The sequence below is a fragment of the Sinohyriopsis cumingii genome, chromosome 15 (assembly GCF_028554795.1).
Source record: "Sinohyriopsis cumingii isolate HCF-2022 chromosome 15, ASM2855479v2, whole genome shotgun sequence".
Taxonomy (NCBI): domain Eukaryota; kingdom Metazoa; phylum Mollusca; class Bivalvia; order Unionida; family Unionidae; genus Sinohyriopsis; species Sinohyriopsis cumingii.
In genome coordinates, this window is record NC_142975.1 from 110,062,022 (window position 1) to 110,084,507 (window position 22,486).

The 22,486-nt window shown below is 38.0% G+C and overlaps 1 long non-coding RNA gene across 2 annotated transcripts; it reads right to left on the bottom strand.

The window, feature by feature from the left end:
* Positions 1-306: 306 nt before the first annotated feature.
* Positions 307-22,221, bottom strand: LOC149782469 (uncharacterized). 2 transcript variants are annotated; one of them, XR_016414370.1, is made up of 5 exons: positions 21,812-22,221; positions 21,174-21,295; positions 10,350-10,464; positions 868-974; positions 307-415 (listed from the first exon to the last, which is right to left on the bottom strand). It is a non-coding gene; the product is annotated as an uncharacterized LOC149782469 (long non-coding RNA). The 2 variants fall into 2 exon arrangements; XR_016414369.1 differs by lacking the exon at positions 307-415 and having other exon boundaries at positions 423-974.
* Between the last annotated feature and the right edge of the window lie 265 nt (positions 22,222-22,486).

Here is a 22,486-nt window from a genome sequence, read left to right on the forward strand (position 1 = left end):
CAAAAATGAAAACATTACCATCCATCTAGGAGTTTCAAATGTATGAAATCCTCTTGTTGGGTAGTTTTACTAACAGGCTTTACAGCAGGGCCTTCCATTAGATTTAAATGTGGCAGGTAAGTTGACAAAGTAGGGTGGGGGGTTGGGGGGACCTACCCCAATGGGGATAATTCATTTTTTTTTTAAAGTAGCATGGTGTAAAGTAAAAGTAGATGGGCTGATAAGGAATCCACTGAATTTACAGACTAAAGGTTCAGACATTTGTTTTTAAGAGAAAAATGAAAGAAGGAAACAATACAACAGATATTTTAATATGACTTTAATGTTTATTTTCTAGATTTAATTAAGATTATGAATCAGAATCAGTCTCCAACTCCACTGTAAAGTTTATCTATTACTTCTTCTGCTCAGGCACCTGCAAATTAAAACAAAATTGTAATGCTTAAATAAAGTCATATCATCTCAGCACTAGTTACATATGCAGAAGTCATGTTAATCAGCATTATAAAAATGTATGAAATTTTCTTCACTGCACTTGTGCTTCCCTTACTATCGTTAGGCCATGATACAAGATAACTTTGCACTTACTTGTCATTTCTGGCAAGTGGATGGTGCAATCAATTTGCACAAAGATGAATTTATTTCATCCAAATATTTCATGTGAATAAAAATTCCAAATGGAGGCACTTGTCCGATCAGACAAGATATATGCATATTGTAGTTAGCTGGACTCTAGCTCTGATAGTCCTGGGCAATAGGATAAGCTGATTTTGTTATCAGTTTAGAAATGCATCCGCTTTGCAAATACTATGCTTTAAAAGACGAAACTGAATCCAATATTGATGAAATAAGAGTCATTTGGACTACCTTGTTTTTTATCATTCTGCGTTGGTTGGGTGCATATTTGAGGGTCTCTGATATGGTCTCTTCCATTCCATTTGCCTTTGCTTTGCCATTAGTTTTCAAGCAGGCTTCTGCATGAGTAATACAATGTTTTAAAATAAGTTTCACAACAAAGGATGCATTGCATTTTTCTAAATGCCAGCAATAATCAATGGAATATTTTTAAAACATGTACTTTGAAATGTGTCTCAAGTTACTTTATCAATTCATTTAAAAATCTCTGGCAAGTCACATGAAAAACACAATTTAAATCAAGCCATACTTACTTATCAAAGACTTTCTCATTCACATCCTTTACCTCACACAATAAATATCAGCAACACCAACATTAAATTCACACAATCAGTACAAAACCTAGGTGTTACTCTGGACAGTACTCTCACATTGCACCAACATGTCATGAACATATGCAAGGCTGCGTATCTTGAGCTGAGACGCATCAGCTCCATTCTCAGATATCTTTCAGTTGATGCCACTAAAACACTTGTGTGTTCATTACTGCTTTCAAGACTGGACTATGGTAACTCAATTCTGTCTGGTTCATCTTAATATCTACTGCAGAGACTTCAAAAAGTTCAAAACATAGCTGCTTGGATCATACTTAGAGTACCACAATCAGAGCACACCTCCCTGCTGCTCTGTACCCAACACTGGCTATCCATTCGATCCAGAATCAAACACAACATTAGTTCTCTGTGCTACGTTTCACTGACAGACTCTAGTCCAACATACCTATCCGACCTCACCTATGTGTACACACAAGCAAGATACTTACACTCCTCTTCCGACAATCATATACTCATTATTCTCACTATGAAAACAAAGTCACATGGACAGCATTCTTTTGCATACCAGGGCCCAGCAACATGGAATGAATTGCCCACTGAACTTAGACACAAAGACGCAGTGATCCCATTCAAGAGTGCTCTCAAAACTACTTATTCTGACTACAAAAACAAACTTAATGACTTAATAATGTTAACTACCTTAAATATTCTCAGCATGTTTTTTATGTTTTCTAATTTCATGGTGTTTGTTTTTGTAATCATATCATTGTGTATGTTTTTATGTTGTCTAATGTTGCAAAGCGCTTAGAGCTTCTAAAGATTAGGCGCTATACAAAGTCCTCATTATTATTATTATTATATTTAGCTTGGATGAATATTTTTTAAATCAGTGGCCATAACTAAAAAATGGGATTTTGTTTTATGATCATAAAAGTATGTTGGACACCATCCATGATGTACAATGCTGTCTGACATTTCTATGCACCTAAGGTTTCCATCTCAAATATTAAAGCAAAATGCATACCGAATTTGACAGATTGATGAAAATAAAAAAAAGCAGTGCTTACCATTTGAAAAGAGGCAATTGTCACTAGAATATTCTATTCAAAATGATATTAATTTTGGACACAGGGGATACCACCCCCATGTTTTCCTGACTCGTGATATGTCGGCCTATTCTGTGCACAGCTTTAAAAGATGTAATGTTTATCCATCGAGCTATAGAAATGAAATACATTTACTGTAGACTGTTTCTGTCAGCAGTTAAGTTGAGTAATTAGGTCAGGTTTATAGCTAGTTTACAAAATTCAATGTAGAATGCCAATAAATGACAAGATGTATTTTTGCAAACTAAAGTGATCTTGAAAAAAGATTAGTAAAGTTTAACATTTTATAAAAAATAAGCTATTATGTGGAAAAGAAACAACAATGAAATAGGATGCAATGTGTTTACGTCTAGTTTTGGAAGGTACCGTCTCTAAGGTACCGTCATAATTGTACCGTAGTTTAATGGGTGGAAAGGCCATTGAAAGGTAAGGGCAGTGCGGAGACCATCGAGTATGTTCCAGAATAGCTGAATCTTTGTAGATACACAGATCCATTCGTAACTTCAGTCCGCAAGCGAAACACTGTACTTCGTATCCCAATCCTGACTCGGGTCCGAAGTAGACAAATCCTGTTCTAGCTAAAACATACGAAGAAGGTAATCCTTCCCTATCCGTAGGCCATTTTTGAAACATGTCCAATCGACGGGCACAATCACAATAGTCAGGTAAGAAGACTGGAAAATGGTAGGGTTTGAACTTGGAGTTCTCACTGGATTTCTCACTCGATTCTTGCTGCGGCGAAGTCATCCTTCTGGTGGGTGGCTATCCTCTTACAACCAATGTTTTATACCGACGTGTCCATACGGCAAAGTAAAGTGGGTGGGAAGCCGCACTCGCTTCTGCTACACGATTTGATAGACTTTTTCCAAGGGTCGACTGACGATGTGGTGTGTGGGTAAACGTACAATCTTGTTGGGTTGATAGGTGGTCACTATCTCTAGACTGCAAGGCTTCTTTCAATATGCCAAAGTTGACCACTCGACTGGTACGATAATTCAGAGTAAGTCCTTTCACTTTACACTTCGTGTGCACTTCTCCTTGTTTGGCCCAGTATTCGTAGCCGTAATTTTTGGGACCACCACTAACGAAACTTAGAATCTTGTCATCGGGGTGCTTGTCTGTCCAGGCTCCTAAACGGTCTCCTTCGATGTCAGGGTGCTGTTGACTCGGGTGATCGATATAAATGCAACTGTCCATGTCAAAGTACAAGACACGTTCCCCTAACAGTTCTAAAGCTTCGTACAATTTTAAGCGAGCATGAGCTGTCATGTAAGCTGCAATGATGACATTTCCAAAGGGGTCATCTTCTACAAAGTTCAGATCTTCTTCGTAATTCACCAAGATCAAATCCTCACGAACGACGTCCACGTGTTTCATGAATTTGGCTTTGTCGTGAATCATCTGAAAGTAGCGGGAAGGTTCGGTCAAATACTCCGTCTTGGGTAAACACGGTCATTGTGCCATTTTACCCCACAAGCAATTTAACATCACTTTGGCAAACGATCGCCTGCCTTCGTTTTTCTCAATGTGATCTGAAGTAATGCCTTCTTGTGCCCAGAATTTCTCTCTGAATGTCTTTTGGTCTTCGGGAGTGTGACACCAGGACAGATAGCCACTGGCTTCTTGCTCAGTTTCAAAAAGGCATCCACGTAGTCTGCGAAAATGCCTTTCTGCGTGGGGTCACCCTTGTGGAATTATTGTGTCTTGGGAAAGTGGCAAATTTCGTACACTTCTAACAGTTGGTATCCCATGTTCAGAGCTTTGAACAATTCTACGCTGACCCATGTCCCCGTCAAGGCCCGTTCTTCCTGGGTGTGATGACAAGGTTGATCTTGGTTGCACGTTTCAGCACAAGTACGGCACAAAGGAAACATAAGTTTGCCTTGGCAATGGCGAGGTAAGACGGGATGGTATAGGTTCGTGGGAGGCAAAACTTTGCACTTGATCAAGCCTTCGTATTGTCGAATGTTTTTTAGGTCGATGTGTTCGGTGAACAATTGTGGGTGCCCTGCAGGAAAGCAACAATATTTGCACACGTAGGGATACAGTGAACACACGTCCAAGTATATGATTTCTTCTCCTTTCTCTTCGTCAGCTTGGTACAGCAAACAGGTGGCATTGGTCCTTCCTCCGTACAAACTATTACTTGGGTTCAGGGGGTCCATGAACTGGTAACTTTCCATGAGGTGTTTAAACTCGGGATCGGTGTTCAAACGGTGATTGTATTTGTGTTCCCACATTTCCACCACTTGGTATCCTTCCTGTTCTAACTTTAGGCGTGGCTGACAAATGGCCTGGTACAAGTCTTCCATGGTTCGTTGTAAGAACTGATTTTTAGTGCCGCGGTCAGGGTAACAGACGGGACATCCGTGAAATAAGCAACCGTTAAACTCGTACATGATCTTGGGGTTTTCTAAGTCCCAGCCATTGACCGAATGCATTCCGATGATCTTTCGCCCTGTCCGTTGCGGGCATGCTGAATCCATTTGTCTTCCTTGTCGCACAAGTAATGCAACCAGCATGGGGCTTTGACCGAGTATTGACGTTTGACATAGTTGGTCGTTCGAGGACTGATGACAGCCACAGTGTTTTCAAGCATGAATCGTTGTCGGTAGACTAAGGAACACGCTTTGGCAATGGTGCAAGCCTCTTTTAAATGATCAACCCCTCCGTGTTCCATGAACAGTTCTCGAAATTTTCCACAGCATCGCCGTAAAATGTCCATGTCGGAACGACGATACTTTAGCATTTCTTCCTGAAAGTCGAAAGGGTTGGAGGCATGAGCCTGGTACCAAGCGTAGAAAGTTTCTCGTTCGGTACGCATGTTGTCAGGGTCGTAATAGTGAGCCTGAGGCAAATGGGGTAGAACGGCGTGTTGATTGGCTTCTGTATTGAAAAAGTGTGGAAAGTACCCTTTAGCCATTTCTGTCATTCCAAACATTTTAGGCATTCGACTCAAAGGCATGGCTAAGTAGCTCATCGAATCTTTAAACTGCACTTGTCCCACTTGCATGAAAATGATTTTGGCTCCGTTCAAAGTGATTTTAGGACGCTCGATGCCACGTTCCGTATAACATCTCAAAAGAAACTGTCCATCATATCCGGAGAAATTGTGAGCCATCACCGTGGCATGACAATGACAATCTCCATAATAATGTTCGATGTCCTCTTGGCTCCACGTCTTGTCGATGGGGTCTAAGACCCATTGTGTGAAATCGGCTAGTGTGTTCGGTCCTTGAAAGATTTTTTCACGCCCTCCAGGAATCTTACTGCAGTGAGGGCAATAACTCAAGATAGGTTCTTGAATCACTTCTCGCACGCTCGATGAGCCACGCAGAAATTTGGAATGTGAATACTGATCTCTTGCATGCATTCGAAATCGAAAAAGATGAAATTGCCTTTCTTCTTCTTGTGACCATCCTCTTTCTCTGGTTGGGATTGGTATTTTTGTATGTAGCATTGGTGTTCCAAGTCCACAATGCAGTGACAAATGTGACATTTTTTCTTTCCTGAACATACGTGTGCCTTGGTACTGTTGATACATAGACCTTTTCCACACATTGGGCACAATCTCAGGAGTTGACAAGCACATTTCTTCTGTGAACCTTGCATCTTCAGATGTTGTTGGTAACAGGCAGGGCTGACAAATGTGCGCAGACAAGCAGGACAATGCACTGGTTCTTGCCCTTCGCTCAGACAGGGTTGAGAGGCCAAACATCCTGAGCATTTCGATCCACAATGTTTGTGTTGCTCTCGATTATTATAACCATCATAAGTCACATTTCTCACAGTAATATTTGTATCCCAGGAATCCAGTGATAGTGGTAATGGTATCGAAATGGTCATCGTGATGATAGAGGTGAATGTATTTTCCATCCTTAAAGTCTTTCCCTCGAAACAACAGAGACCCGCGCACTTCTTGAGGGTGCACTTTCAAGGTGTATCGTGGAGCTAGGGCATCTTGCAATTTTTGCATCTCAGGAATGCCACAGGATGTGTCTTTGGACAGGCATGCTTGTTGTAACAGAAGTTCTGCTTCATTTCGTTGTTTGGCTCGGTTCGATTTTCGAATGTTCTCCCAGGCTCTTTTCCATTCTACCGTGTCGTTCTTGTCGGCATAGGTTCATCCCACCACGATGGCTCGGGCTAAACACATGTGGTCTTGAAAATTGTTAATTTGGACAAGACTTGTTTTGGTAATGCGAAGGTTGTTGACCAATAAGGTCTTTCTGCATTGTCCGGTCCCTTGAGGAGGAGAGACGTGGGTCATGTCCAGTGTGGCTTTTCCATCGGTGATGTCAAACTGGTCATTAGATTGTTGCACGTGTTGAATCTTGTCCATGACTTTGGAAGTGGTCAATTCTGCAGGGCTGCTAAACTCGATCCAAACAGGGGATTTCAAGCCGTCATGTTGTATGGAAAGTCTCAAGCGATCATCTTCTTTGGGTTGACATTGTCGCTTGAGTGTGGTGAGCAAAGAATCCCACATGTCGGTGATGAACCCTTTTGCTTTCTCTAACAGTACTTCAGACTTGAAATCTTTAAACTTCACTGTGTATTTGTAAGCCGTAGTTCTAAATTTTCTAGAGGGACGCTTTTCCGTCTCTCGAATGTCATAGTACTTTTCAGGGTTGACTAAGGGTGGTAAACTTTGTTTAGAGGGTTTGGATTCTGGTTCACTCATGTCCTCTTCAAAATCACTGGCATGAATTTGTGCCAAGACTTCAGCCCTAGTACGAGGCGATAGATCACGTTTCTGCCTCTTACTTTCTTCTTCTTTCTTCTCAAATGAATTGGATCATTTCATCTCGATAGCAAAAAGTCAAATGACTAAAGTTTAAACACCATGGATTAATTTATAGTCATAGCAGACCAGCGTATATAAAGGGTATGTGTCTTGTCCTTTCACTATTCATTTCACTCTCAAACTGAGCACAACAATGGAAGAGACTACCAAGATTGAACGTTTCATCAGAGCTTTCCGAGGGGTCATTAGAAAATTCTCTTCAGACCAGCCGAGGGACTACTCTCCTTCCTTTCAAGATAAAAGTCAAGATACTTGCTATATCTGTCAGAAGAAAGGGCATTGGTCTTCAGAGTGTCCAGACCGTCAAAAAAGAAAAAAAAGGGGTTAGAAGAGACAAAAGTCAAGATACCTGTTATTATTGTCAAGAAAAAGGACATTGGTCACCAGACTGCCCAAAAAAGAAACAAGAGGAGTCAGAAGAAGAGAGGGATTCTTCAGAGGAAGAGGAAGAAGAAGAGGAAGAAAACAGACAGGTGAAGAAAAAGAAACAGGAGAAGAAAAGAAGGGAAGAAAGTGAGGAGGAAGAGGAGGAAAAGACTATGACGGTGAAGAAATTAAAAAAACAGAGAGTGAACAATGAGACAGAATAAGTCTATGAACTTTTTAAAGTGCTCTGTTGTGAATTGTGAATTGTAAATATTTATAAAAGAATAAATTAATTATAAAAGGTAAGTGTCTTTGGGTTTTGATTTTAAAATAAGAACCTACACTCACGCACACTCATACACAGACAGGTACTATTGGGTAAAATGTTTTTTTTTAGTTATTGGCAATTGAAAGCCTATCTCTTTTCGAGAGACGTGGATGGCCCTGAAAAGGGCCTTTTTTGGTGTAAGGGGTGAGTTTAAACAATCAACTTTAACTGTCTTAAGCCTTTGCCATGGCCAAGGCCTACTTCTGGACTGCGTACTGTTGATGATGATTTCGTTGAAATCACTAAGGATGGTGCAGTAGGCGTAGTCACAGGGTTGGAGTGTTTAGCTTGGGAAGGTCGTATTCTCTTCGGCCGTAATAAAGAAGTCTGATACATCTGTTTCAGACTTCTTAACTAAAATGTCTAACAGTACCGTGACCATTTGATTTTGACACCCTTGTTTCTTTGCTGCTGCGTCTTCTTCTTCTTGTTTTTTTCTTACCTCTTCTTCTTGCTGCTGTTGCTGTAGGAGAAAAGCTTGTTCCGCTTCCTTTTGCTGTTGTATAAATTTCTCCAATTCTTCTTTCTGTCTCTGTCTAAAATTTTCCATGTGCGGTAATGAAGGAGAAGGTGACGAAGGTTCAGGAACAAATTCTTGCAAGGTAAAAAAATCCACAAAATCCCAATTCACCTCTTCTGAAAGTAAGCCTGGGTTCCCTTGGGTAGTCTCCACCATCAGTGCACCCAAACTGATCGTTTTCTGAGTTTCCGTCATGTTGAAAAACTGTCGCTTAGATTGACTACGCACAGGCGCTAGCGAATCTATATAGACTATGTGACGTCACAGACTGCTCTCTTCGGATTGGACGTGGGCTGACTGAATTTTGTAACGCGTGTTTGGATTGGTCAACAAACTCAATCCGTTTCAATCCTTCCTCCCCCTATAAATAAGTACAGTTCACTGCATTCCTTCACCCGTTACTCAGCACCCCAACATGTGGACCGATGTACAATCTTCAACGCTTGTGTCTTCGATGATGTTCCGGACGGACATATCAATGTATGTCCGATCCAACTGGACAGTTATCCACAGGACAGACACCAGCCTGTGGATGCGAAGAATCTTATGTGGAGCATCAAGGATGCCTCAAAAGAGTCTTAATCTATGGTCCTGCAGTCAGGCACAGCCTAAGGTCAAGAAGAAGATGTCACAGATGCCCTTTATGTTAAGGGTATATTAACATAAAACCAAAGGCCCTTTTCAGGGCCATTCCTATCTCTCGAAAAGATCTTGACTTTCAATTGCCTACCCCTTTTTTTATTTTTTTGTTTAAAAAAATAATAAAAAAATAGAGACCCCTCCCTGTTTCAATTTTCGCCTGTTCCATTTTCATAGACCCATCAGGTCGGGACCTTATTAAAATAGGGTCCCGACCCTGTTCCATTTCCCCTAGTCCCAAGACAGTCCCACGATTTATTCCCCATGTTCAATTTCCCTTGTCCCTAGAGTGAATAGTTTTTTTTCTTTCTCCCATGTTAAATTCCCCTTGTCCCTAGAATGGATATTTTTTTTTTTCTCCCATGTTAAATTACATAGTCCCCAGAGTGGATATACCCTTTTTAACATGGAAGTTCCCTAGTCCCTAGACCGTCCCTATTCACTACTACCATTGTCATTACCAGCCTGAAACCAAATTTAATGCCATTTGTATAAATTCATTTCAAATAAATATTATGATATAGTTGAAGTGTAAAGTCAAGCAAGTATTCTGTTTGCAGATTTTACATTTTAGATATTATAGTAAAGTCATATTTTCTCTTGTTTAGTAAACTTTATTGCAACTGGTTCCAAAATAGTAAATCTTATTTAATGTTCATTCACCAGAATAGGTATTAATACAATCCCGAATTAACTGTATGGTACTAAAATATACCCTGATCTTGTGTGAGATTGTAATATACAGAACTATACCTCAAGACAACAATAATATATTGAATTTATATTGTATCAAGACTGTCATGGTTATGAACTCCAACTTTATTCAGGTTTTTTCATAATAAATGATCATCTTGTGCTATGGTTGAAAAGAAATCAAAGTTCAGTTTAACTCCATTCTCTCCACATTTGTAAGTTGTTAAGAGGCATACTCATCCTCAGTGTTATAGTAAAATGTAATCTTATTTGGATCAATCTTGGTGGTGTAATATATGAATGGAGAAAGAATATTATCATCCAGATTAAAATATGTTTTATTCAGACTCTACTAAAATTTTTAGTTGGATATGGGTTACGGAGCCTGATGTGTACGAACAAAGCAATGTGTACCATGACCTTTTTAATTTAACATTTTAAACTCCTGCAGAAGAAAGAGATTTTTTAGATCCATTAATCTGTATTAACAAAAACATTTCTTCAGTATGATTTTCAATTACTTAGTATTGACAAAACTCATATTTTAAAGTTGTTGTTTTTTTGTGTTTGGTTTGGCCTTTTATGGTAAACCAACACAAGTAAGTTATTTAGTGCCAAGGCACTTTAAGTATAGTGCCTTGCCCAAGGACACACCATGGTAGCTAACCCAGGTTGGTCTGATGGTAGAATTTGAACCTACCTTATTTCACAGGTCCAGAAAGCTAACCACTGAGCCACTACAGCTCCCCATCTTATAGTGGAATGCTGGTATACTTTATGATCAAGAAGGATGGGTTGGGGTATGCATGTTGCATCTGAAAAAAGTGATGGAATTTTTGTTTACATAATATTTTAGTCATACAATATGAATCATTTTCTATAGATTTAAGATGTATCAGATCAAGTTAAGAAAAATCATATATTCTGTTTCCTGGGAATGTACTAAAATTCACTGTTATTGTTTGATTTTTTGGTAGTAAGCTTACTTGGTATTTTTTTCTTTTTAACTTGAATACCTAATTTGTTAACATCCTATTCTAAATCTTCAGAGTTCTGTCTATTAAGTGACAACTGTTGATACATGTAGGGAAGTTTTTGTTTATATCTTTTGATTTTTGTGATTCTGGAAGTTGCAGTATTTGTTGTTGTATTATAACCATTTCAGTAATTTAATGAATGCAGAGTATACTGCTCTATAAATGAAATTTAAGTGAAAATAATGTAAAAGTATGTTTCACTGCAAATATAAATTGTTTAAAATAATATATCATTTATCATATGACTATTCAATTGTGGTAACTAGTATTCCATCCAATATCTATATATTAAAATATGTCTTTTCATACAGCTGGTGATCATTTAGATACAAGTCCAATTGAACATAATCAAATTATCAATGCAGGTGTTTTTATTAGTAGTAGTATTGCAAGTATAAGTGTTAGTATTAAGATTTCATATACAGGTATGATAAGTGTATCATAATGTTTAAATGATGCTCCTTGTTACAACATAAAATATGTTCATTGTTCACTGGTAAATTGGCAGCAAAGGTCTTCACTGAATTATGTTGCATAAACTATTTTACAATAAAACATATATGATGCATCTCAATTATGATGAATGTGAGGAGGAGGATTAATAATAATGCAATTTAAGTTATCTTCATAAGTTCTAGCAGATGTGTAATTTTTATGTGGTTCATCATCAGTTTGAAACTGGTCTGTGATTTCTGGATCTGGACATACCTGGTCCCCTGCTGTTGTGCTGCTATGGTCTTTACAGTTCATTAGGATATCAGTTACACTTGGTTTACATTTAGAACCCCATGGGATGGAATGCCCAGTTTGAAACTGAGAGAATGGTTAATTATCCATAATATAACTCCTGCAGTTATTATTAGGTTTGATATCAAGGTCTTTCTTTAAAAGCTTTTCAACTCAGGTTCTGTTCTACCATACAGATAAATAAAGTCAAATTCAAGGCTTTCAGATTTGTCCAGTTTGTTTCATGTGTTGCGGCAGACAGACTGTATATTGCCACTGTACCATATAAATATCAGTGCTTAGTCTGCTCTCAGTTGCTGTGGTTTGATTAGTTACAAGTGTCATCACATGTGACTAATTATTGACCAATGTAATGAAACTTGTATAATTAGAAGGCTGTATTTAAAAACTCTAAAGATCTTAAAAAGAAAATTGGATCGGGGTAAGTAAAACCTTTTACTTTGACCATTTGGCTAGAAAATAATTTTCAATAAGTTTAAATTGGATAATAGTAATATAATAACTAATTACACAAATCAGAATAAAAGCTATTTGCATATCCCCTTACAGCTGTTGCTTTTTCATAGTACTAAGTAGAATAAAGTATAGTTAAGACAGATAGCTTTAAGCTAGAATTAAACTCAAATAAATTGCAAGAAATCAAAACAAACCCAGGATTAAAACTAAAGAAATATCCCGTCATATATACCTTACATCAAATAAAGAAACTCAAGATGGATAACAACAAAATTAATGTCACATCATCAAATAGTTATCTCAGCTGCCTGGTCAACCTAAAGGCAGATAAACTAAGGCAAACTTACTCCGAAGCAGTCTCATCCCCCCTAAGAGAAAAACGACAGATACAGTTCTTAACGCCAATTTTCAACTCGACCCCAACTGACTCGATGAGTAGACTCTACCTGTCACCAAGCGTAAACGAGAATGTGGACAATCTACCGAGTAACCGCAAAACTACATCCGACATGAGTACCCAAACTGAGGAACAATACTCAACAAGCACAAAAACAACCCAGACCACGCTGGTTAAAAACACTAGCAGCCAGGGGACTCAAACTGAGAACCTACTAGATGAAACAGAACGCCCTCACCCTACCACAAATAAAGCAGTCACACACGACTCAACAAAAGGTAAGAATAATAGGAAAACCAAATCCCAAATACCAGTTAGAAAGAATAAGGAACACACTAACTGTCAGAATACAAGACCCAGCAAGCCGGTTATGGACAACGAAACAAAGTCAGCTAAAGAGACAAACACCAGGGGAAAAAAGACCAGTCTGCAAAATATCCAAAACAAGAAACACCCCGCTGAACTGACTCTCTTCGTCAAGGGAGTAAATTCCAAAATAACGAAGTTAGCCTTTAAAACCATAGCATGGCAATTGAACAAACATCACCAAGGAGAATTCACGCTTAAAAGCACTAGAGACGACTTGCTGATAATCAAATGCACCACTGAACAACAGATTGCCAAATATATGGAAATTGAAAGAATAGACCAAATAAATGTTCAGGTCACTAGACACAACAGAACAAAACAACACATAGACCCAAACCCCCCAAAAACACACAACAAAGGAGTCATATACGTATCAACTCAAAATAAAACCAATGAAATAGTAGACTACATAAGGAGTAAAGGACAGGAAGTAGAGAAAGCAATCCGCCTAAAAACAAGAAGGGGAAAGGATAGCACTGCAGTGGTACTCTTTTTTAAGGGCGCCACCCCAGAAACTATCAAAATAGCCGAAAAACTCGAGGCTAAAAAAATTTTTGCTTTCAAAAACAAACCACGGTTCTGTGGCAACTGCAAAAATTGGGGGCATTACTCTAAGAGTTGCGGAAACCTATTCCGGTGCAATCAATGTGGTCTTCACCACCCAGACCGGAAAACATGTAGCGCCACCAATCAGCACTGCGCTAACTGTAGTGGTAACCACAAACCAAACCACGCAGAATGCCCCAGGGCTCTTAGAGAAGCCCTAATAGTCGAATATATGATCTCCCATGGGGTAAACTATAAGCAGGCCAAAACAAAAATCAGGATACCAAAAACAAAATAAATAGGTAGCACCCTCACTGGTAGGAAACACGCATAAAACAAAAACAACAGTAAATTAAACAAACTATTAAGACTTTTTGCACTAGAGATGGATTCCAGAGCAGAAATCAAAATATGGCAATGGAATGCACGCGGCCTTAGGGCCCACGCTGACCAACTAAATAACAAAATACTTGAACAGGAAAGAAAACCAGATGTTATATGCATACAGGAAACCCACCTAAATGATACCTCACGTATCCCAAACATCATAGGCTACAACACCAAATACCTAAAGCATCGATCCCCCACAGCAAGAGGAGGGGGGTTAGCAACCTTTGTTAGAGATGGAATTACATCAGAAATGCATAAATTAACAGATAGTAGACCGCCCAATGACTTCGAAATACAGATAGTCAAAATAACCGCTCAAACTAAGCAGGTACTAATCGTTAACCTCTATGAAACAAATGAGCAGCGCAATTTAAGTGCAGACGAAACAATCAAAATGATTAAAGACTGTGGAGAATGGGTGGTAATATGCGGGGACTTCAATGCGCACAATGAACTATGGGGGGAGTCAAAAGACGGACATTAAAGGAAAAATTGTAGAAAAATGGGCACAAAAATGCAACTTAGTTTTTCTAAACAACGGAATGCACACCCGGATAGATGACAGAACAGGCCACACATCAGCAATAGACCTATCTCTATGCACACCAAGATTAACAGGCATTTCTGATTGGCAAGTTGATGAAAGCGACCCTATGGGAAGTGACCATTACCTTATAAATATAGAAATACAAATTAGAATACCTCAAAATAAAGCGTCCTTCACACCAAGATGGAAATACGAACAGGCCAACTGGATTAGGTTCAAACAGATAGGTGACTCAATCGACCCAGAAACCATATATCACCGGGACATTGACACCTTTAATGACAAATTAATAGAAACCATTAACACAATGGCCCAAGAAACAATTCCTAAAACTAAAGGAGTAGCACCCAAACCCACGGTGCCCTGGTGGAATAATGAATGTAAAATAGCAATTAAAGAGAAAAAAAGAGCTCTAAACAAATTCAAAAGAACTAAAAATAATAGGGACTTTAACTACTACAAGGAAAAGGAAAAAACTGCCAAACAAACTATTATGATAGCTAAACAAAACTCATGGAGAGAATTCTGCTCAAAACTAGATATTAACACAAAATCGAAGGAGGTGTGGCAAAGAATTAAAAAAATGAGAGGCAAAACTAAATCAATAACCCCCAACATACCTGGACAAAACAACAAACATAAGGCAGAATTATTCGCAAACTATTTCGCCAACATGTGTAGCAATACCAACTTAGAGGATAAGTTTAAAAATCATAAAAGGCAATTTGAGGAAAGCAACTCTGACAACATAAAGGAAGCAGGAAATAATGACGGCCCACTAAACCTTCCGTTTACAGAAGCCGAATGGAGAAAGGCCCTCGCCGGCAAAAAGACCACATCCCCCGGGGAGGATACTTTGGGGTATGAAATGTACAAGAACCTACCCAAAAAACTTGTCACAATTGCACTTAACCTCATTAATAAAATATGGGAAACCAGTACCATACCTATAAGATGGAAAAAGGCAGTAGTGGTCCCGATTCTTAAGCCTGGAAAACCCTCAAGCGATATAAAATCATACAGAGCCATATCACTAACAGACAATATATGTAAAATAATGGAAACTATGGTAAACAACAGGCTGAAATACCATTTAGAAAGCAAAGGACTACTAGCTAATACACAGAGCGGGTTTCGCAACTACCGAAGCACAATAGACCAACTCATGAGACTAGAAACCGCTGTCAAATTAGCATCTAGAGAAAAATTTTAAAAATCCAGATATGTTACAGCCATCTTCTTAGACATGGAAAAAGCATATGATCTAATGTGGACTAAGGGACTGATAAGTAAACTTAAACCATACGGAATAACTGGCAATATATACAAATTTATTGCTAACTTCCTAACCGATAGAAAGATACAAGTCAGACTAGGACAAGACTACTCCGAACGATACAAACTGGAAAATGGCACGCCACAATGAAGCGTAATCAGCCCAACTTTATTTAATATAATGATAAACGACCTGGAAACAGCGGTAAAACCCAACCACCTTGACTTATCCCAATTCGCCGATGACAGCGCCGTATGGAAAACTGGCAACCCAGCCAGCAGAGAAACGACCAAGCACTTACAAAAAGGACTAAACGATATAGGAAATTGGACAGATAAATGGGGATTTAAACTGTCACCTCTAAAAACAGTAGGCATAGTTTTCAATCCGGGAGGTGGCCACCCCCCACCCACTCCAAACTTAACCCTAAAGGGGGTACCCATCAAATTCGAAAAACAAGCGACACTCCTAGGTATGGTATTCGACCACGAACTCACGTGGGCAGCTCATATCCAAGAACTCGTAACGAAGTGCAAACGAGACATCAACCTCCACAGAAACCTCAGAGGGGTGAATTGGGGGGTTGATCAAAAAACACTCGTTACCCTATATAGAGCACTTATAAGAGCAAAATTGGACTACGGTTGCCAGGTATATGGAGCGGCGAACGCCACGTTACTAAAGAAACTAGACACAGTCCAATCAAAAGCGCTAAGGGTATGCACCGGCGTCCTAAATGGTACCCCCACACAAGATATCTTAATAATAGTAGGAGAACCCCTGCTAGACCTAAGGCGGAAGGAATTGATGCTGCGATACTCGACTCGAATATCAATACACCAACCCAACCACCTCACGCTACAAGCCCTCTTAGCATGCGACAAACCATTCGATACAAAAGGAAAAAATAAAAAAATACCTAGTGGGAAAATAATTATAGAATTAAAAAGGAAATTTCAAATCGCAAATATCAACCCAGAAAAAATAAGGTACTACCCAGACCCCCCGTGGACCTGTCCCACACCACAAATAGATCTTAGCTTACGTAAACTAGGACAAAAACAAAATGACCCGATAGGACTAAGAGCATCAATACTAACGTACATTGACAACAAATACGAGACATACACGCAAATCTTCGCAGATGGATCAAAAACCAAAAATCCAAATAAAACTGCAGCAGGGATAGTGATCCCAAAATTAGATGTCGCCGTTGGAAAAAGACTCCCAGACCAATGCGCTATATACACGGTAGAATTCATGGCAATACTAATGGCATTAACATACGTCAAAACATACCCCACAACTAAGGCAGTCATTCTAAGCGACTCTTACAGTGTACTACAATCGTTAACAACAGACCAATCCAAGAGCAGACCTAATATGATTAATCATGCAAGATCGCTACTTAAAGAGATTGAAAAAAACAACAAACACGTTGAATTCGTATGGATACCCTCTCACATCCATAATCCCAGGCAATGACAAAGCAGATGCAGAAGCAAAAAACGCCACAAACGAACCAAAAGCCCAAAATATAGCATACAGCGTCACTGAAATCAATAACATGGGACAAGATCAATGACATGTGGCAAGAGCTATGGGAAAAATCGGATGCAAACAGTCTAATACACACGATGATGAAAAAAGTAAGTAGAAAAGTCGAAAGTCCGACCTTCAAAAATCCATACGATATAACAATAATAAATAGAATAAGAACAGGTAAAACACTATTGGCAGGATGCGCAGAGAAACACATAAAAAGGGGACCAACCGAAAACTGCCCCTACTGCCCAACTCCAGAAACAATCGCACACTTAATAAATATATGCCCCAAATACAACCAGGAAAGGGCCGAACTAAAATCTCAACAGGAACAAATAGGAGAACGGTGGACATACCCGGAGTTACTTGTGGCAAAAAACAATAACATAGGAATGACCTATAATAACATCATGACATTCATTAACAAAATAGGCAAAAGGGGACAAATCTAAACCGAATGAAGGGTTGGGTATAAAGAGAGACCATGTAAAGAAATTAAAACCAATAAACCTAAAAGATCGAACCAAAAAAGAAAAAAACCAATCAAAATATTACAAATCACTGTTTGGGAATTGTGACGGCCGGCTCGGGCTAGTGGGTTCACAGACTGACACCGCCGCTCATAACCCGAACAATAAAAACCAGATAAGGACGAATATTACAAAATCACTGTTTTGGAATTATAATGGCATGCTAGGCCCCGTAGGTTTAAAAAAAAAAAAAAAAAGAAAAGAAAAAAAGGAAAAAAAAAAAAAAAAAAAAAAAAAAAAAAAATTAAAAAGTAAATCAAAGACCAGTCAAAATATTACAAATCACTGTTTGGGAATTGTGACGGCCGGCTCGGTATCGTGGGTTCACAGACTGGCACAGCCGATCATAACCCGAACAATAAAAACCAAATAAGGACAAAATATTACAAAATCACTGTTTCGGAATTATAACGGCATGCTAGGTCCCGTAGGATCAAAAAAAAATTAAACAAATATAAAAAAATAAAAATAAAAAAAATATACATTAAAATAAATCACAAATAGCTAAGCTAAACAAAAATAACAGGTAAATAGCCAAGTGGTCAAAGCGAAGGGAAACAAAGGCAATCAAACCACCTCCCTCGAAGAAAACATCTCACGGCGAACATGGCAGTATCAAAAGGACGAGAAGACCAAAATAGAAACGGACACGGGATAAGGCAGAAAGAGCTGAAATAAAGAAGAGCAGGAAAAGGCACAGGATGAAGTTAAACGTCCTAAGGCAGTAAAAGAAGAAAGAACAGGACACTTGCAGACCTTGGGGAATGAAGGCAGAAACAATGAAAAGAGTATGCCTCAAATAATCAAACCACCCCCACCCCCCAGTATGAAAAGAATTGCCTTCCCGAAATCAAACAAAAGAAATAAGGCCACCCCCCCCACATCTACTTATAAGTGTGAATGAGAAAGTGAGCGTGAATGTGTGTTGTCAGGATATGTGGGAAAAGCAGAAAAACGAACAAAAATGTCTATAGCCATCACACAAATATAGCATACACACTCCCTACCCACCTTTTATTTCTTTTCTTTTCTTTTTTTTTTTCTTTTTTACAAACAAATTTTACCACATAGGGCTTTCATTCTGACCCACGAAAGCCCTCTTTTGACCAACAACTTACTGGCCCTGAAACACACTGATTGGTTTAAAGCCACACGTACGAAATACTTAACCAAATTGAGATCTCCAAAACAAAATAAAGGGCTACTAAAAGCCTACTAGATGTGAAAAAATTTTCGGAAAATTCAAGTACGCAAAGTACACAAAATTTAATAGACCTTACAAAAGATAGGAAAATTCACAACTCTGGAATATCTGAAGCGTATGTGACAATCACATGTTTGGCAAGATAGTACAGGAATAGCCCAATAAATATAGGGAACTGGGCATTGATTGCAACGAAAATTTCATAATACTGCTGCTGGTGTGCTTCGGTTACTGCCTGAAATGAGAGAGGAAGGAGATGCAGGATGCAGAAACAGACCACCAACGGAGTACAACGATGGAGAAGGTTGCAGCGATGAGAGCCTGGGCGGGACCTTTTGGGGCACCTGGGCTTCGGCTTGCTTGCTTGGGGGCATTGTATAAGTTAATCGCTAAATTCAAAAAGTACACAAACGTGTACAAACTAAACAGTCGCACATACCGAAAGGTGCACGTGACTTTAATCCAATGAATGAATGAAATGTGTGCTAGAGGGTAGGGTTAGCAGTTATACTCCCAATTATGTTTGTGATGAGCAAAAAGCAGCTGCACAAATTTGAGCTTTTAGTTTGGTTCTGGTAGGGTCAAAGGATGCAGGTACATTTTACATTCATTTTTTACTAGAAATAGCTATTTTCAATATTTTTCTGTGACAAGGCAACTAAAAGAATCAGTATGTGCCTTATGCATGAATAAAGTTCACTAGTACTATAACAAATTAGCATACTTTTCATCACCCCTCTACCATCAAGATTTTTTTATATTTACCTCTGTAGCAGACACAAATAAAAGTCGGCAGCTCATTTGCAGACTAAGTTACGCATATGATCTCCAATGCTCATCTAACTGTGACAGGCAGTCACCAACAAGCCAACCTATTTCCATGCCTAACTCAAAGTAAATCTGAACCACATTATAGATTTAGCTTATGTGTAAATTTATAAATGCTAGGCTTGTGATAATTAGGTTCATGCCTTCTACCTTAAAAAATTAGAGGGATGTCAAAATACGAAACTATCCAGTGAGACCTATGATGTTAATTTTAATCCCTATGGGATTTGTGACATAAAAAACCCAAATGCTTTATGTATTAAAAGGTAACTAATGGGGGCAGGATCTGCAGTGAATCAATGGTTAGTATGCTAGACTCCTGATAAAAATGTTTGTGTTAAAATCCTGTTATCAAGTCAACCAGGTTACCTACTGCAATGTACCCTTGCCTTACTCCAATTCCCTCAGTACTCAGTAAACAACTAGTGTTGCTGTACATAACAAAACCAGTCCATATTGATTTTACATATTTTACTAAATCCTGACAAAAATAATTCTCTAAATAAAGAATGATTAATATGTGATGGTCTCACATGTAATCAAACTCTTCCAAGCTTTTAATGATATGAACCGATTTATCAATGTTTTTCAAATTTGCATGAAAAACTATTTCTTATTTGTCATCAAATATGTTCAATGTTTTGATCATATAAGCATTTCTGCTACATTAGATCAAAATAATCTTTTTGTCAGAAATAGAGCCCTTATAGTATTTGCAAGGTCAACCAATCAGATGCAGAATTTGAGTTTAATATGAATGAATATTTTTTTTACAAAATTGCTCTTTTGCTATATCTTGATGAGATAAATCTATTCACCAAGTCTGATGAAATTAATGAGAAATAGTTTTAAGAGCAGTAGCAAGAATGGCTAGTGAGATGTAGAACCACCACATTATATGCATAGATTTTGCTTATAGCCTCAGACATACAAGCAAATAATTAAACAAGTCAGATCTAAATTGGATCATAAACACTGTTGTGCAAATCATAAGAAACTCTGCCAATCAGATGCAAGGTCACTTCACTACCATACCTTTATCACACTCATAATAAGCATCATTGTGAAACTTGACTCTATAAGCCCAATGGCCAAGCATGATCAAACTTGAATCAGCAGTAGTGGTTATAACCTCATGTATTTGTATGCATCTTCACTTCTTCAATCTAGATCTCATTTATATAAGCATGTATTCTACGTTTAGTAAAAACTGCACTACATGTATAAATATTGCATGCGGTGGTAACATACTCAGATGAAAGATCACCTTATTATTATTAATGGTTAACACTCATCAAACTTCAAGGACAACTTAATGATTTTAGCCTATATTGTGGAAGTATGGCTTTTAGGCTGGTTAAAAAACTCAACTAATCTTATACATGATCACATGTATATACTTGGATTTTGCTCATTATTAGATTTATCCAAGATGTTGATTTAAGCCCAAAACCAAGTTTTATATAAACAAATTGATCAGAACTATGGACTCCAAAGTAGCTAATTTCTTACTGTTGAAAGACAGAAGGGGATGTGAAATAAATAACACACTCTGGACCATTACATAAACCCACTTAGCCTTTTGACCAGTTGAGATAAAATATCAACAATAATGTTAAATAAGATTGATAAATTATGTTTTCTCACATTACCTCTAGCCCTTTTCAACATGGATGGTATTTTTCTTCCACATATGTCAGCTCTTAATTAGTGGCCCTTTCCCATCATGAATGTTGTAGGTGAAACTCTCAGAATTAGGCTTTTTAATTTATATCTGTAGAAGAAAAAAAACTATTGGTCTGCATATATCAATGTCACCATTTCTGTATTAGATTAAAATACCATATGTGTGTGTGTGTGTGTGTGTGTGTGTGTGTGTGTTAATTTTAGAATTTAAGCAAACTTGTCTCCATGTGTTTATTTTAAAACTGATGATGATAACACATAACAGGTTCAATGGATAAAATGTTATTTCTTACTTCTTACAACTGCTCATTATATCTGAATTTACATTCAATGTTTGTTTTAATTAACATATTTGGGATATTGGGCAAATTATTTATTTTGTAGTTTATCATTATATCATTTACCAGTCTTTTATCATTCAAATATGTAATATAGTACCATTATACTGACTTCATATTCTATATGATATCCCAGCAATACATATTAAGCAGATACGTGCAAATAAAAATGTTCAGAATGTAAAATTTACTCCAAGCTCAAAGAAGATCAGCAAAAGATAATATCCAACAAATTACCAAACAAAAAGCGAAGTTAACGCAGTTACCTTTATTATGACGTCTCCAACACCAACGGTACTGTACAGCTACGTCTTCTGAGTTTTACCGTCATCTTGTCTTTCAAACCAGAATTAATTTCTTGAGCTCTTACAAAATGAAGAAACTTTTAAATACTATAATTTAAGTAGCTTCTTTACATGCCATCAGATAAATTATGGCACAGTGTTATGTCTGTCAACAAAACGCAACTTCACATTTGGACGGCGCGCTGTGTGGGCATCGCCGACACAGCAACTGACATGAATTCTCTATTAACAGACAATGATTCGGAATAAATCCTTCGCAAATCTAACATTCTCGATTTTTCATAGTTCCACTTTTCATTGTTGCATCTGTTTGATTGTACAATTGCTAATGATGTTCAATGAATCAACTTCAATTCATCTGCTGTCTGAAATCCCGGTTCAGTTGGTATTTTCTTCCGCGCATGATGCCGTGTAAATAAAAGATACGGTCGACATTCAAAGTGGTTTAGGTTAATTTATTATTTTTCTTTATTAAGGTCATTTGCAGAAAGTGTTTCGCTAGGGTGAGAAAAAAAAATATAACAAAAAGAAAACTTTCTTTTCCAACGCTAATACTGTATATATTTCAATTTGTGATTGATGCTATAAATAAAAAAAAATGATAATAAAGCATTTTAGCCCGTGGCTTCGGCACGG